The 14727-nt window shown below is 40.5% G+C and overlaps 1 protein-coding gene across 1 annotated transcript in view; it reads right to left on the reverse strand.

Moving 5' to 3' along the window:
* The window catches only part of Celf2 (CUGBP Elav-like family member 2), a 927752-nt gene that overhangs the window by 694674 nt on the left and 218351 nt on the right, over positions 1-14727 (reverse strand). The window contains exon 2 of the mRNA XM_008837317.3: positions 4993-5060. The gene's annotated coding sequence lies outside the window, so the exon portion shown is untranslated. The remainder of the gene's footprint in view (positions 1-4992; positions 5061-14727) is intronic.

The raw sequence follows: 14727 nt of genomic DNA on the forward strand, positions 1-14727 counted from the left end.
TAAAAATATCTAGGAAACACCTTAAAAAGTCCTCCACATCCTTAGTAATTAGAGAAATGCAGATAAAAACCACTTTAAGCTTCCATCGCACCCCAGTCAGATTGGCAAAGATCAAGAGAATGAAAGACTCCGAATGCTGGAGAGGCTGTGATGAAAAAGGAATGCTCACTCACTGCTGGTGGGATGCAAACTCGTGCAACCCCATGGAAAGCAGTGTGGAGAACCCTCAAAAAGCTAAAACCGAATCTACCATTTGATCTAGTTATACCACTCCTTGGCATACACCCAAAGGACTCATCCTACTGTAGAGTTACCTGTGCATCCATGTTTGCTGCTGCTTTCTTCACAATAGTTAAGAAATGGAAACAACCTAAATGCCCCTCTACTGATGAATGGATCATGAAAATGTGGCACATTTACAATGGAGTTCTACTCAGCAGTAAGATGAAATTATGAAATTTTCAGGTAAATGGATGGAACTAGAGAGTATTATACTAAGTAAAGTAACACAAATGCAGAGATGCAAGCAACTTATATTCTCCCTAATTTGGGGATTATAGCACCAATCCCTTAAATGTGAATATATAAATTAAGATGTAAGACCAGCAGTCAGGAAAATGGAAAGGATACGTAGAGGTAAAGGAAAAGAAAGATCCTGAGAAGGGTTAGTAGGGAACAGATGTTACTGGAGGGGAGGTCGGGAAAGTGGGGGTGTTCTGCAGGGAGGAGAGGAGGGAGGGACATGCAAGGGGCCCTGGTGCTGTGGAGGGAGGGAAGTCAGGAGAGGGAGAGTGGTGGGAGGTGGGTGGTACTGGGTGGAGGGTGGAGATCATGGGAGCACTGTGATTAGGAAGGGAGGGAGGGAGGAGGGAGGCTGGATGGGAGAATAAAGACTAAATATGAATGAATCTTGGACTAAGAAACCTAGAGGGCAAAGTGATGCCCTTGAAACCCTATAAGAAATGCATATACAGTGTCTGAACATTATTGTATGTGTTTACCTGGGAGCCGCTTGGGAAGGAACACAGTGCTAGACAGGAGAGACCTCCCTTTGAGTGGTTGTTGAGGGTGGTCCAGGAGACTCCCAAAATAACACAATCTATTGCCGAAGCTCTTGGTTATCTCCCAGGACTAGTAGATAAGACCCCATTGATGAAGACAGGACATACTTCAGATACAGGACTTGAAGCAATGGAGCAGAAATTGACCTGGAAGTCTTTTAACTGAAGTTTGGCTATTATAATGCTAGATGATAATATGCAAACTGCCAAGGTAGAAAAACTATCAGTGGTTCAACCCAGCTCTAAAGCCTAATAACCACAATGACTGGCATGGCAAACTACCTCTATTGGTGCAGTGGTGGCACTGTTATCTGAGGGAGGGGGGCCTATCAGCAGCTATCTAATTAGACTCAACGCTCCCTCAATGGGAGTGAACTCATGGGTGGTACTGTATAAACTCAGTCAAATACACGTGGTAGGAGAGGACTTAGATCCTAGAGAAAATCTGATCAAATGAAATTTCTTACTATCTGCTGAATATTGATCCTCATTTTACATACAAGCGTACCATACACCACTCATCAAAGAAGCTTCTTTTTGTAACAGATGGAGGCTACCACAGAGTTGTACAACTGGTCAGACATGGAGAATACACATCTGAGAGATGCCCAGTACTAGGTGACACATCTACCGTTGAACCTGTACAACTAAGGCTCATGGAACACAGCAGGCAAGAGGTAGAGAGAAAACTAATGCATCCTACAACTCACCAGCAAAGGTCCCTTATACAACAGAGGGCAATGTACACAGAAGGCCACAAGTGGCCAAGTTTTAAAGAATTAGAGACTGCAGAGTGTATCCCTGACTAGGACTCTTATGTTGAACCTCATCCACTCATAGGTCAGGGACCATTGCAAAAGAGGGGGTGGAAAAACTGTAAGAACTAGGGCTGGTTCATGAGCACAGGGAAGCATTGTCTTTCAGGCCACACATGTACACGTGTGAACTTGTGGAAATGGTGGCATCTAGCATAGGACCCATGCCAACTCAATAATACAAGGAGAGGAGAGAAATGGGTGGCAGCTGGCCCTAGGCTGATGACTGTTGGAGACTTGTTGCTGCCTTACACACAATTGTGGGCTGACTAGACTCCAGTGGACGAATTTACACTGGGGGACATCTGGGTACAAATGCTTGACTGGATAGGACTTACTATGTATGTTGGAATACATGAGGCCCTGTGAGAGAATGGTGGGGAAGGGGGTCTAAATTCGATTAAGAATTGCTGTATGAAAATACAAAAGCTCAATAAAAAGTTTAAAAATACATTCACAGTGGGACATGACATATACACTGAAAAGGAAAGAAAACCTTTGAAGATAATATTAATTAAACATAACTACTTCTTACACTATTAAATTGCATATATGGTTGTTCTTTGCTTATTTACAAATGGAAAATTAAAATTTTGTTTTGTTTTTAAAACTGAGAAAAGAAAAAGAAAACGGTACTTTGGTTTCTAACGATCATCTGTGCTTAGCCTCCTGTCTCTGTGGGCTTTGCTTTGACCAAAGACAGTGCATTACAATGTGGAAATCTCAAATCTAAGTGTTTCAAAGCTCGCTGAAATAACATCACTATCTGATGACTTTCCAAAAGATGCTATAAGCTATGCACCTTAATTCTCTGATTCACAAGCTTCGAAATGCAATGTTCTATTCTTGGATTGGAAGTTGGCATTATTTGACAAAGCATTTGTTGTTAACTTTGATTTTTTTTATCATAATAAGTCTTTATTCTTAAAAAGCACAAGGAAACATTAGAATCCGCCACACGCACACACATTGTCTTCACTTATTATTTCTTCAAGGTTAAACTTGAAACTCATATTTATATATATGCAATCACCGAGATTCCCCTTTACATCACCATTTTAGCTCTCAGGCCTACTTGTGTCACTGGGATCCTTGCCTGCCCCAGATCTGTATTCCCTGAGACTTACTGTGGTAAGTTCTTTCTGCTATCTCAGATCTCAGTCTTCTTGGTCGCTTGATCCTTGGGTCCCCAGGTCTGGGACCTACCTCAGCCTGAACTATCAACCAGTCTATTCACCTAGCAACCACTCAGGCCACACTGCTGATCCAGGACTCTGTGAAGTCAGTCTTGAAACCTTAACTCAAAAGTTGCATCTATCCCTAGCTTAACTGAGACCACTTATACACCCCATTTGCATATCAATATAAACAGGACCCCAAACTGAATGCCAAGCACCACTTGGTTGAGCCATAACACAAGTTGGGAAAAGACAAAGATGAGATCACCCATTACCCTTGATTTTTAAAAAGTTTGTTTAATGATATTTCTGCCAGTGGGAAGAGATTTCCACACCCCACATCTGTCACTCATATGCCAACAGCCACTGAGCTTCAAGCTCACATGGCTCTGACTCAGGCTTTGATTATATAATCTTCAGATTCATGGAAGAACAACTTAACCTTTGGTGTGTGATCCCAGGACTGTGGGAATCTGTGGAAGTGCTCTGACTTCCTGGAAGTTTTGCTGAAATGTTGACTCCTACTAGAATACGATTGCTGCCTCTCCCCAGGCCTGACTCCCCGACAACATGTAAAGGTAGTAAGGAGACAATTTCCCAAGGTATTATTCATCCTATTTCAAGGTCCAGAAAATATGTGATTCTTTTCATCTTTTGTGGGAGTAGGAGGAGTCCCGCCCCAATATTAATGAAACTAATGAACAAAAAAAATGTACAAAGTATTTTTCTTTCATAAACAAGCTGATCACATACAACCCAGATCAGAACTACTATCCAGCCAAACATGTATGTGTTTTAAGATTCCAAGACTGTTTCCCATCTGTGCTCTAAACCTGTGTCATATGTCATGTAACAGGTGTTTTCTATTATTCCTCTCTTCAGCTCACTGCATGTTGTTTCTCGTGTCTTCTGGAAATTAGCTTGTCTGTAATCAGAAATCACTTCCACTACAGCTCAGTGCACTCACTGCAGATGTGGCAAATGCTTGTTTACGGGGCTGGTAATTGGATTAAAACATCGAAGAGAAATAGAAACGGGGAGTGTATTGAAAAACGAGAAGCATGCCATGAAAATCAACAAAACCAAAGTGAATAAAAAAGTTCTAATGAATGAAATTGCTATTAACTAAAATTCACTTATCAGTGGCACAAACTCCAGAGTCTGGGGTCCTCAATATTCAATTAAAATCCTAAGAATCGGAGGAAAAAATCCTAAGAATGTGAAGAGTATTTCTATGAGGAAACCTGAAAGTCATTGATTAGTGTCTGTGTACCTTCTAAAATGCCTTGAAATATAGGCTGTGGGCAAATCGCCCTTATGTCTGGATATAGAAATACATTAGTGGGGAAAACTTCCCGAGTTAAATTATTTAAGAGAGAAAATTGATTACTCTTTTGAATTTAATAGCTTAAGCTCAAGGAAACAAGTGTCTCTTTGCTAAGCTTTCTTTTCTTAGTGTTTTGATTAGTTATGAGGACAGGCGGAATGCAGCATCATGACCCTGATGTGACATTGTGTCCTTTCAGGAATGGAGTCGATATGCAATCGACAGATTCCAGTCTGAAAAGAATATCCATAGAATTACTTTTCTGAATATGCTTCTAATCACCCTTTTAAAATTCCCCCCCACTTTTTAAAAAAAAGAAGTTAATGACTTGAAGAAACAAAATACCTTACAATAAAACCAAACCTATTATAATGTGAGAATCTGAAATAAAACAGTGATCTAGTATAAGAAATGCCAGTAACCAACCACAGGCATTCTCATGTGAACAGGATGCAAAGGTGCCATGGGTCATACTCAGCAATAAACAGAACCCAGAGGAGAAAACGCCCAAGAGAAGGAATGTTTATGGCCCAGGAAGTATCAAAAGCAGAAAACCAGAAATGAGTGAAATACCATTGCTACCTTTTCAGAAGAGCCTCTGCACCACGCACCTTGGGTCTGCAGAATAGGCTGCCCTTACCTGGGGGCCCAGATCACTCCTTTCTGCAGCGGTGTTGACCTAAATAAAAAAAAAAAATACAAGTACTGAAGTACAGTCTTTCAATTTGAGAAAGCTATTCAGTATAGACCCATAATAAAAATAAACGTTGGAATGGAGTTCTGCTCAGCAATTTAGTGAGTGAGATGCATCCTGAGTTGTTTGTTTACAATGGCCTAATGTGAAGGTAACAGGAGAGTTTCAGCTGCAGGAAAACTCAGTCTTCATCAAAGTGAAACGGTGTTGCTGCATTAATGATTTCTAATTTTTATTGCTGGCGTTGGTCTACCCTGCCTAGGGGATGCCCGATAGCCACTGTTATTTTACCTAATTGGGTGGGAAGAAAAACATAAAGGTCCATTTTCTGCTGCAGAAATTCTATCTAGGGACTCATTATGAGAGATACTATGAGAATCTTCTTAGTCTGTTTTATTTAGGTAACAAACCTGGAACATCAACTGGTTCTGCACAGATACTTACTGAAGTCCATTTGCCATGTATAAAACACAGACACACACACACACACACACACACACACACACACACCAAGAAAAGATAATTGGATTTTAAAATGCTTTAGATGATTTACAGCTAATTTTCCAGATTACCAGTGGTATTAGATGGGTGGATTAGAAGTCATTAAGAAGAGCCTATTACAAATGTTGGAATCAAAAGTAAATTCTGGAATCCCTGAATCCATTATCCTATGCCAGGAGTTGGACTGTAGTCCATAATCAGGACTATAGTCTGTGATGCAAGTCCAACATACATCTTGTTTTTACATGACTCAAGAACCAGAAATTGCCTTGGCTTTTCTAAATGGTTGAAAAAAATCAAAAGAAAGCTATGTCTTGATGTGTGAAAATTTTATATGAAATTCAAATTTCTGTGTCCATGATGTCTAATTGGCATTCAGCCACATACTTTTGTTTGCATACTGTCAGTGCCTACTATAGTAACAGTATTGAGATACTAGAGAGGAGAGGGCGCGGTCCACACATCTGAAAAGAGCTTCTGACCCTTTAAGAAGAAAATTCTGATTCCTGGCCTCTCCTGTAATTGATTTCAGCTTTGTTGCGGGGAATGGGAAGCAATATGAGGAGATCCGAAATATTGAGGCCAATCAATAAAATAGGTGACTGATAGGCTTCACAAGCTACTAAAACAAAAGTGTGTTTTGTTCTGGGGTTATCTAAATCCTCAGAGCAGATCAAGAGAGCGCACTCATACACAAATGGAATCCTTGGCAATCCAGGACAAGAACTGTGGGCTGTCTTTACTACCGTAATATTGATACCTATGAAATGCCTTTTTTGATTAAGCCTTCAAGAAAACTCTTTTTTAAGAAATTGTTTTTATTTTTATGTATATGAGTGTATTGCCTGCATGTATGTAAATGTGCTTGTGTTGTGCAATGCCTGTGGAGGTCAGAAGAGGGTGTTGGATCCCCTGGAACTGGAGCTATGTACAGTTGTTTTCCACCTTGTGGATACTGGGAACCAAACATGGATTTCTGCAAAAGCAGCCGGTGCTCTGTCTTAATTGCTGAGTCATCTCTCACAGTCTTCAAGAAAATTCTTAATATTTGCTAAGAATATGAACTCAATATGGAGTAAATAGAAATAACCCTCAAAATAACTATAATATGTAAGTGAATATTATCATCTATCATCTATCATTTATCTATCAATCATCTATCTATCTATCTATCTATCATCTATCATCTATCTATCATCTATCTGTCTATCATCTATCTATCATCTATCTATCTATCTATCTATCTATCTATCTATCCATTTATCTATCTAACCAATCATCTATCAATCATCTACCTGTCTAAAAATAGAGGTGGGTAGCTATCAAATTAAATTCTGGGAATATGAGTGCTTGATTATAAGTAGCTGTTAAGATGCATGTATATCTCGTATGAAGTAATATTATGAGTAAAAGAGAGAAAAATACTTTGACGTCTGTTAAATGAACAGACCAATCACTCTAAGTCAACGAAATAGTTTTGCAACTAATCTGTCTCCCTGGTCAGCTCAGGGGGAAGAATACATTTAAGCTGAAGACGGCAACTTGCTAGGTCATATTTTTAGGTGACTGTGATGAAAAGTCACCCAGATAGACTGTCACAGCCGATTCCCGGCCATTGTGTTATCCAGCCACATGTCACCTCATTGTTCTTACGGCCCTATGTAATCACACCACTCTCATCGATCAGTGGCTTGTTCCAGTCAACTGAATGACTCAATCAAATTGACCCTGAACAATTTGGTTCATTGCTTAACAGATAGCAGAGGGATTTCCTCAAAGCCCGAGTCAGTTTTATTTGGGCTACTTTAAAGTGCCACTTGTTCCTTACAGAGAACATGATGTAGAGAACAAACCACTGGGTAGCAGTCCTATCGTTTCTGGGACACCTCAGCCACACAATGGATGTTCTCAACTCTTATGGTGGGTTATCAGTCATTCAGTGGCACTCGAAGAAACTCTGATTCTTCAGTCCCATTTTAGAAGTGTTGATTCAGTGCTTCGTATTGGAGCTCTGCTCTGCGAATATCTGTTTTTGTATAGTTTGTGTATGAAATATTCCCCCTAGGCCCACATGTTTGAAGAGTGGGCCCCCAGCTAGTGGCACTGTTTGGAGAGGCTGTGGAACTTTTTGGATGTGAGAACTAACTGGCAGATATTGGGCCATGCAGCTAGTCCCTGAGAATTATAGCCTGATCCTGATTCCTCTCTGAGCTTTCTATTTCCTAACTGCTTCCATGAGGTGACTCATACTCTCCAGGCCATCCCTTTCCCTGCTGTGAGGTACTTACTACGCCCACTCAAACCATGAGCCAGAATACCTCCCCAGTTGTTTCTGTGAAGTATTCTGTCACAATGACGAGAAAAATCACTAATATAATTATCCAAGTGACACTGATACTGATGATGGTCTCAGATAACCTTAGGAAAAAAAAAAAACCAAAGCAATCTCTTCATTCTGTAGCCCAAATCTAAATAAAACTGCTTCTGGCTTTCAAAGGGGATGTATACTTTTTAGTATTATCATAGAATTGATGTGCCTATAGCTAACCTTTTCTGCAGCCACATACTTGATGATCTAGTGGAAAAGGTTGCTACCAATGGCCCTGTCCAACAGCCCACAGACACATTTGGCCAGTATATAAATGGTACTCACTATTTTTCTGTGTAATTTTGAGACTGTAAATGATGTGACTATCCAAAGTGTTTCATTACCATCATGTAACTGTATTCTGTAATATCTCCAGAGAATAATATTGGCAGATTTCTTTTCCTTGCCCATACATTGCTCTGGCCATCATCACCATACATCAGTCCAATAAAACCAGGAACAGCTGGCTGAACGGGTCCACTTCTTTTGGACCATATTAAAATGCTTATCTTATTAATAAATGGAGACAAAGTTTAAACCCTTAGCTCATCCAACCCGTAGAATAATGACTGATTATAAAGACATGTTCAATTTAATTGCTCAAATTTAAAATTGGTATTCCTAAATGTGGAAAGACTAAAAGTAACTCTCATTTCCAGTTCTACATGTCAGTCTATCAGAACTAATAGGCAAATCAACAAGGTGTTTTAAATCCACAGGGGAAGTGGGGTCAGGGGTAATTTGCTGCCCCGTATATTGGAGATATATCATTGATAGATACAGAGAGCCATAGCCCACTGAGCAGAACCCTCCATGGGAGCCAGTGATGAGGTAGGGAGCTAGGAATGCAGCCGATGGACTGCTGGAGTCTCAGTGTGGATGAGCCTGATAAATGTAAATGCCAGAGGGACCTAAACACAAGTTCTGTTGCATTTTTATGAATTTCAACTGCAAGTACTTAATTAGGCTCTCAGGATAAATACTGGAGGACAGTCCTCCAATGGTTCTCTGGGACTAAGGGGAAAAGAGAACCACTCTGAAGACTGTCAGGACACTGTTAACACTGCCCCTGGGAGAAACTGGTTCACCAGAGCCTGACCTGGTGGGGTCTGTCGGTGGGGAGATACCCAGCTCCAGCCAGGTTTAGTTTTCCTTTGGGACAGGGGCATCCTCAATTCCAGACCACTGTAGCCATCGCATATCACACTGTAGGTGACAGTGGGGACAGAGACACAGAAACTGTGAGGGTAAGATTCCAGGGGTCTAGGTTCACTAAAGGACTTAGATGGAATCATAGGATTGTTGAATGCTTCCCTACCTCATATTCTTATCATCTGAATTACTGATGGTCTGTTGACAGGAGTTCATTTTACTCAGCATACAATGTCTGATTGCAAGACAAAGCAAAACAAACATGAGGCAAATGAAAAGTTAAAAGCTGAGTGTGAAGAGGCAGAAGCCACCTCAGGACCAGATAACATGGAAATTTAAACAGCCAAATCAGATCCCATCAAAGAATAGGTGGGCAGTGTAAGAAGAGAGGTGGAGATTCTAAGAGAGAACCAAACGATGCTAGAGATAAAATCACTATGACAGGGTGAAGATTGCCTCCAGGACTTACTGGCAGACAAGACTGGCCCGAGGAGAGAATTCTGAGTTTGAAAACAGCTTATTAGAAACACACCAAAACTGTAGAGCAAAGAAAGCAATAAAATATGTAGGAGCTTTGTAACTTCTACAGTTATAAAATATGTGTAACAGCAATACCAAGGAGAGAGAAGGCGGGAGGGAGAGAGGGAGAGAGGGAGGGAGAGAGAGAGAAGGAATGTCTTATACAATCAGAAGCTTAGGAAGTAAGGGATTTTACTTTAAAAATCTGTTTATTCTTATGTGCATATATAATATGTTTCTCTGTGTATGTGCATTTTCTTGTGTATAAATGTGGGTACACACATGACACAGAAAGAATAACCACAAAAGGTCTGTGCATGCAAGAGAAGGGGGGAGGGAGGGAGAGAGAGAGGGAGAGAGAGCAGAAGACTTATTTGAAATAACAGCAACTGAGAATGTCCCCAAGTAAATTTCAGACACCAAACCACAGATCCCAGAAACTCCAAGACTACCATCAAGCAGTATAAAGACAAAAGAACCCTACCCTGGGTGTATTTTCAAACTAAAAATAAGCAAAGATAAAAACAAAATTTTGAAAGGAGCCAGAGTTAGAAAAACAGAGAAGCACAGGGAAAATTTACATAGAAATTCATAAGAAAGTAGAGTGAAATATTTAATGTTAAAGGAAACAAAGAAAAAATCTCACCAGTCTAGAATTCAGGACTCTGTAAAGTTATATTACAAAAGCGAAGGAGGAATCAACATTCTCAGATCCTCTCAACTCCTCAAAATAATGAGACCTGGGTGCCTGTAGATCTCTCTTGTGAGGAATATTGAATGATACTTTAGAAAGAAGCAAAATAATATTCAAACCAGAATTCAAATCTACATAAATAAAGGAAGAGCATAAAAAAGGATGAGGTGGGGCTGGAGAGAGGGCTCAGAGGTTAAGAGTGCTTACAGAGGACCAGAGTTTTCAGTCCCAGCACCTGGGTCAGGCAGCTCACAGCCCCTGTAACTCCAAATCCAGGGGGATCTGATATCCTCTTCTGGCTTCCATGGTCATTGACACTCGTATGCCCATGCCTATACATAGACCCATATACATATATATGGATGAGGTGGGGCTGGAGAGAGGGCTCAGAGGTTAAGAGTGCTTACAGAGGACCAGAGTTTTCAGTCCCAGCACCTGGGTCAGGCAGCTCACAGCCCCTGTAACTCCAAATCCAGGGGGATCTGATATCCTCTTCTGGCTTCCATGGTCATTGACACTCGTATGCCCATGCCTATACATAGACCCATATACATATATATATATAAAGTCCTGGAACTCACTATGTAGACCAGGCTGGCCTTGAACTCACAAAGACCCACCTGCCTCTGCCTCCCGAGTGCTAGGATTAAAGGCGTGCACTACCACGCCTGGCACATACATATATTTTAAAATAATATTTTTAATAAAAGAAAGAATTAAGGGACTATCAAAATAGATAACGGCTTCTTGAAAATAACAGCAATGACTGCAATTGACAATATGTCTACATATTAAACAATGAGCAAAATAATCTAAGGAAAACCTTATCAAAGAAGATCACACTACTGAATGAGTGCACGAGAAGATGCTGCAGATGACTGCCATCAGGGAAACGCTCATTAAGGTACCGACAAGATGCCATCATACAGCTGCTTGTTCTAGTTTCATTCCTGTTGCTGTGATAAAATATCCTGACAAAAAGCAACTTAGGAAAGAAAGGAGTTTATTTCAGCTTACAATTCCAGGTTACAGTTCCTTATTAGAGGGAAGACAAGGCCAGAGCTTGCTTATCACGTCACTTCTACAGTTGACACACAGAGAAATGAATGCACGCATGCGTGTTTGTTGCTCAAATTCTCCACTCATAGAGTTCAGGGACCCCTGCCTAGGGAACGGTGCCAGCCACAGTGTGTTAGGTCTTCCCACATTGACTTTATTATGGCAATCCCCCAGATATGCCCACAGACCAACCCAATGTAGACAACCCCTCTTTGAGACGACACTCCTAGGTGATTCTAAGTTGTGTCGGGTTAGCAACTAAAGTTAATTATCACCCTATGAGAATGATCACAGTGTAGAACCCCAATCCCAAGAAATATTGGTGGCAATGCAAAAATAGTATAGCTATTGGAAGTTTCTTACAAGAGTTAACATATTAATATACTATCTAGTTGTATTCCTTGGTTTTTACCCAAAGGAATTGAAATCTCATATGTACACAGAATCCTGAACATATACGTTTATAGTTGTTTACTTAGATTTGCCTCAAATAGGATGTAACAAAGATGCCCTACAATAGGGGAATGGGTCAATAAACAAATGAACTACTACTCAACACTAAAGATAAAAGAGCTCTTGAACTGCACAGAAAAGCAAGGAAACTTACATACATATTACTAAGTGAAAGAAGTCAGACATGGATAAATATTCTATACTTCAAACGACATTTTAGAAAGGTAAAATTATGAAGGCAATAAAAATCAGTGGTTGGTATGGGGGAGCTCTTTTCTAATCCTTAGAAGATTTTAGGGTTACCTCTTCAGAGGGGGGAATGGTAGAGTAGCCAAAAGCCCATAAAAACATAAATAAAAGTACATGAAGTTATCAGAAAAAGTGATGGGGTGACATGGGAGGAGTTGAAGGGGAGGCAGTGGGCATGGATTTGATCAAAACACCTTATATGCTTGAATGAAATTCTCAATAAATTATTTTTAAAAAATCAGTGGTTGGCAAAGTTTAGGTGTGATGAACAGGTAGAACACAGAGGATTTTTGGTTTGGATTTTTAATAGACCTGGTAATCAAATCCAAAGTCTTCTGTGTGAGAATAAAGCATCCTCCCACCTGTCTGCAGCTCTAGCCCACAAAGGATTGTCAGAGCAGTGAAACTCCTGAATGAGATAGCTGGCCCGCATATCCTAAACCTACAAAACAGACAATGCTAAAACCAACCCCCAGGCACACAGATGGTTATATTAGTTTTATAACTGCTCAAATTTGGAAGCAACCATGGTGTCATTCAGTATGTGAATGGATTAATGATTGTGGTCTATCCAAACCATAGGATATTATTGAGCACTTTGGGTAAAATGACATGTCAAGTTGACGTCCATTAGTAGTAATAAACACCCTTCTCCAGCTGGGGAATTTGCTGGTGTGAAAGGCTGTGCTCAAGTAGAGACTGAGTTGATGGGTTATCTCCATACCTTCCTCTTAATTATTCTGTAAGTTCAAAACTGCTCTGGAAAAAGGTAAGGTCTTAAAAATAAATATGTTGTTAAACTGTCAACAACCTAAATTTTGTTCATCAATTTTAAAGTAGAATTGGTTGTTTGATAAGAGACTCTCTTGTCTGATGGACCACTGGACAGTCAGTTTGGGGTTAGAAGTTAATTTAATTCAATAACTTCCTGTCGTACATATGGTATGTTTGAGTTTTATCAGAGACCCAGTCCCTGTCTGCAACAAGCATGCTATCTTACACAAACAACAGCAATATTACAATGCAAAATGTGTCAGAGCGAAGTTTAGATTAAATCCTCTAGGTTTCAGGGGGAAATGAAATAATGTCTTGTGAATGTAAATGTATGTGTCCAGGGGAGAGGTGGCAGAAATAAGCCATCCAGTTTGGGTGGTATGCAGACATGTAGGTTTAATCCTCTTATGCATTTGTGTCCTGCAAATTAGGATTAAGCTTTGTTCATCCTCTTGAGAAGAAATATTACTACTTTGGAAATGATGCCATATAATGTTTGATGCTGCAGTCTGGTGGAAGTCGAGGGTTGGTGTTCTGCTTCCCAGCTTTACAAAGTGACTTGTTTGATATTTGTCTCAATTCCTCACCTTGTACAGTGTAACAATCTCAACCAAGATTAAAAAGGGTCCAAGGAGACTCTTCTGTGTCTCAGAGGAATGCCAGTATAAGAAAACATCAGCAGTAACACTTGATTAAGACTACACTCATAAAATACCAACCCATATATTACCTCTTTGGCTCACACCACTGATCTTCCAGGCATTGTCTCTGTCTCGAGCAAGGCCACCCTGCTCTCACCCACAAAGCCCTCATTCAAACACAGTTTTACTGGCTTTCTTCATCATGGGAAGTAAATAAGGGTGTCTGAAAAACAGTGTACAATCAAAATCAAAATTTTCTAAATAATGGTCTGAGGGGATGGCTTGGATGTTGTCTGCTTGCTGTTCCTCCAGAGGACCAGTGCTCTGTTCCCAATAACCACATTGGACAGCTCACCAATGTCTGTTACTCCAACTCCAGAGACTCCAATGCCTCTGGTTTCCTGAAGCTTGTGTACATACCCATCTATCCAACACACGCATAAACACATAAAATGAATAAATGAATGATTAAATAAATATGTTTTTTAAAACTTCTCTGAACAAGGCCCCAACTAACATGCATGCTTAGGTAGCTAGATATTTTGCTTCTCCACACACCTTTTAAGGAAAATCACAAGCAGAAGAAAAGATAATAAAAACAACTAAAACCTACTATTAGAGAAACTAGAATAGAAATAGTTGGGTCAACCAGATAGTAAGTGGTTTTGATGTGCCATCACAGGAAACATGCCAGCTGTATTCAGCCACAGGTGTTTAGCAGGGACGCATCAGAGTCTCATGTCATGGAAGGGTGGGGGACAGGGAGACGGTGGGGAAAGGGGAAAGCAAGATGAGGAGAGGAATAAGTGGGTAAAAGAAAGGTGGGAAGGGAGGAGAGGGAGAGGGTGGAGGAGGAGAAGAGACGGGAGAGAGGGAGAAGAGAGGGAGAAGAGGAAGGGGGAAAGAGGAAGGGTGACAGGAGGGGGAGGGCCCTTAGCAGTCACATCATAAATTGCAAGATAGTGTTAGAAAGCGCAGAGGGTGGTGAAATGGATTAAAAAGGAGTCTGTGGAGAATTCGGGTGCTGTCTTGATAGTGGTGCGGATTTCATGGGTGGCTACACATGCTCAGATTCTCTGAACTATACATGAAGCATAGTTTACTGTGTGTCAATTATATTGCTATGGATACTGGCTCAAATATTAATCACCAAAGCAATTCTGGAAAACAGAAATGCTCATTCTAAATTTCTGGCGGCCTCATTCTCTCTCCCTAGGTTGGCATTTTGCTTAAATTGTGGGT

This window comes from Nannospalax galili, unplaced genomic scaffold (genome assembly GCF_000622305.1).
Source record: "Nannospalax galili isolate Female #2095 unplaced genomic scaffold, S.galili_v1.0 scaffold678, whole genome shotgun sequence".
In the NCBI taxonomy this organism is placed as follows: Eukaryota; Metazoa; Chordata; class Mammalia; order Rodentia; family Spalacidae; genus Nannospalax; species Nannospalax galili.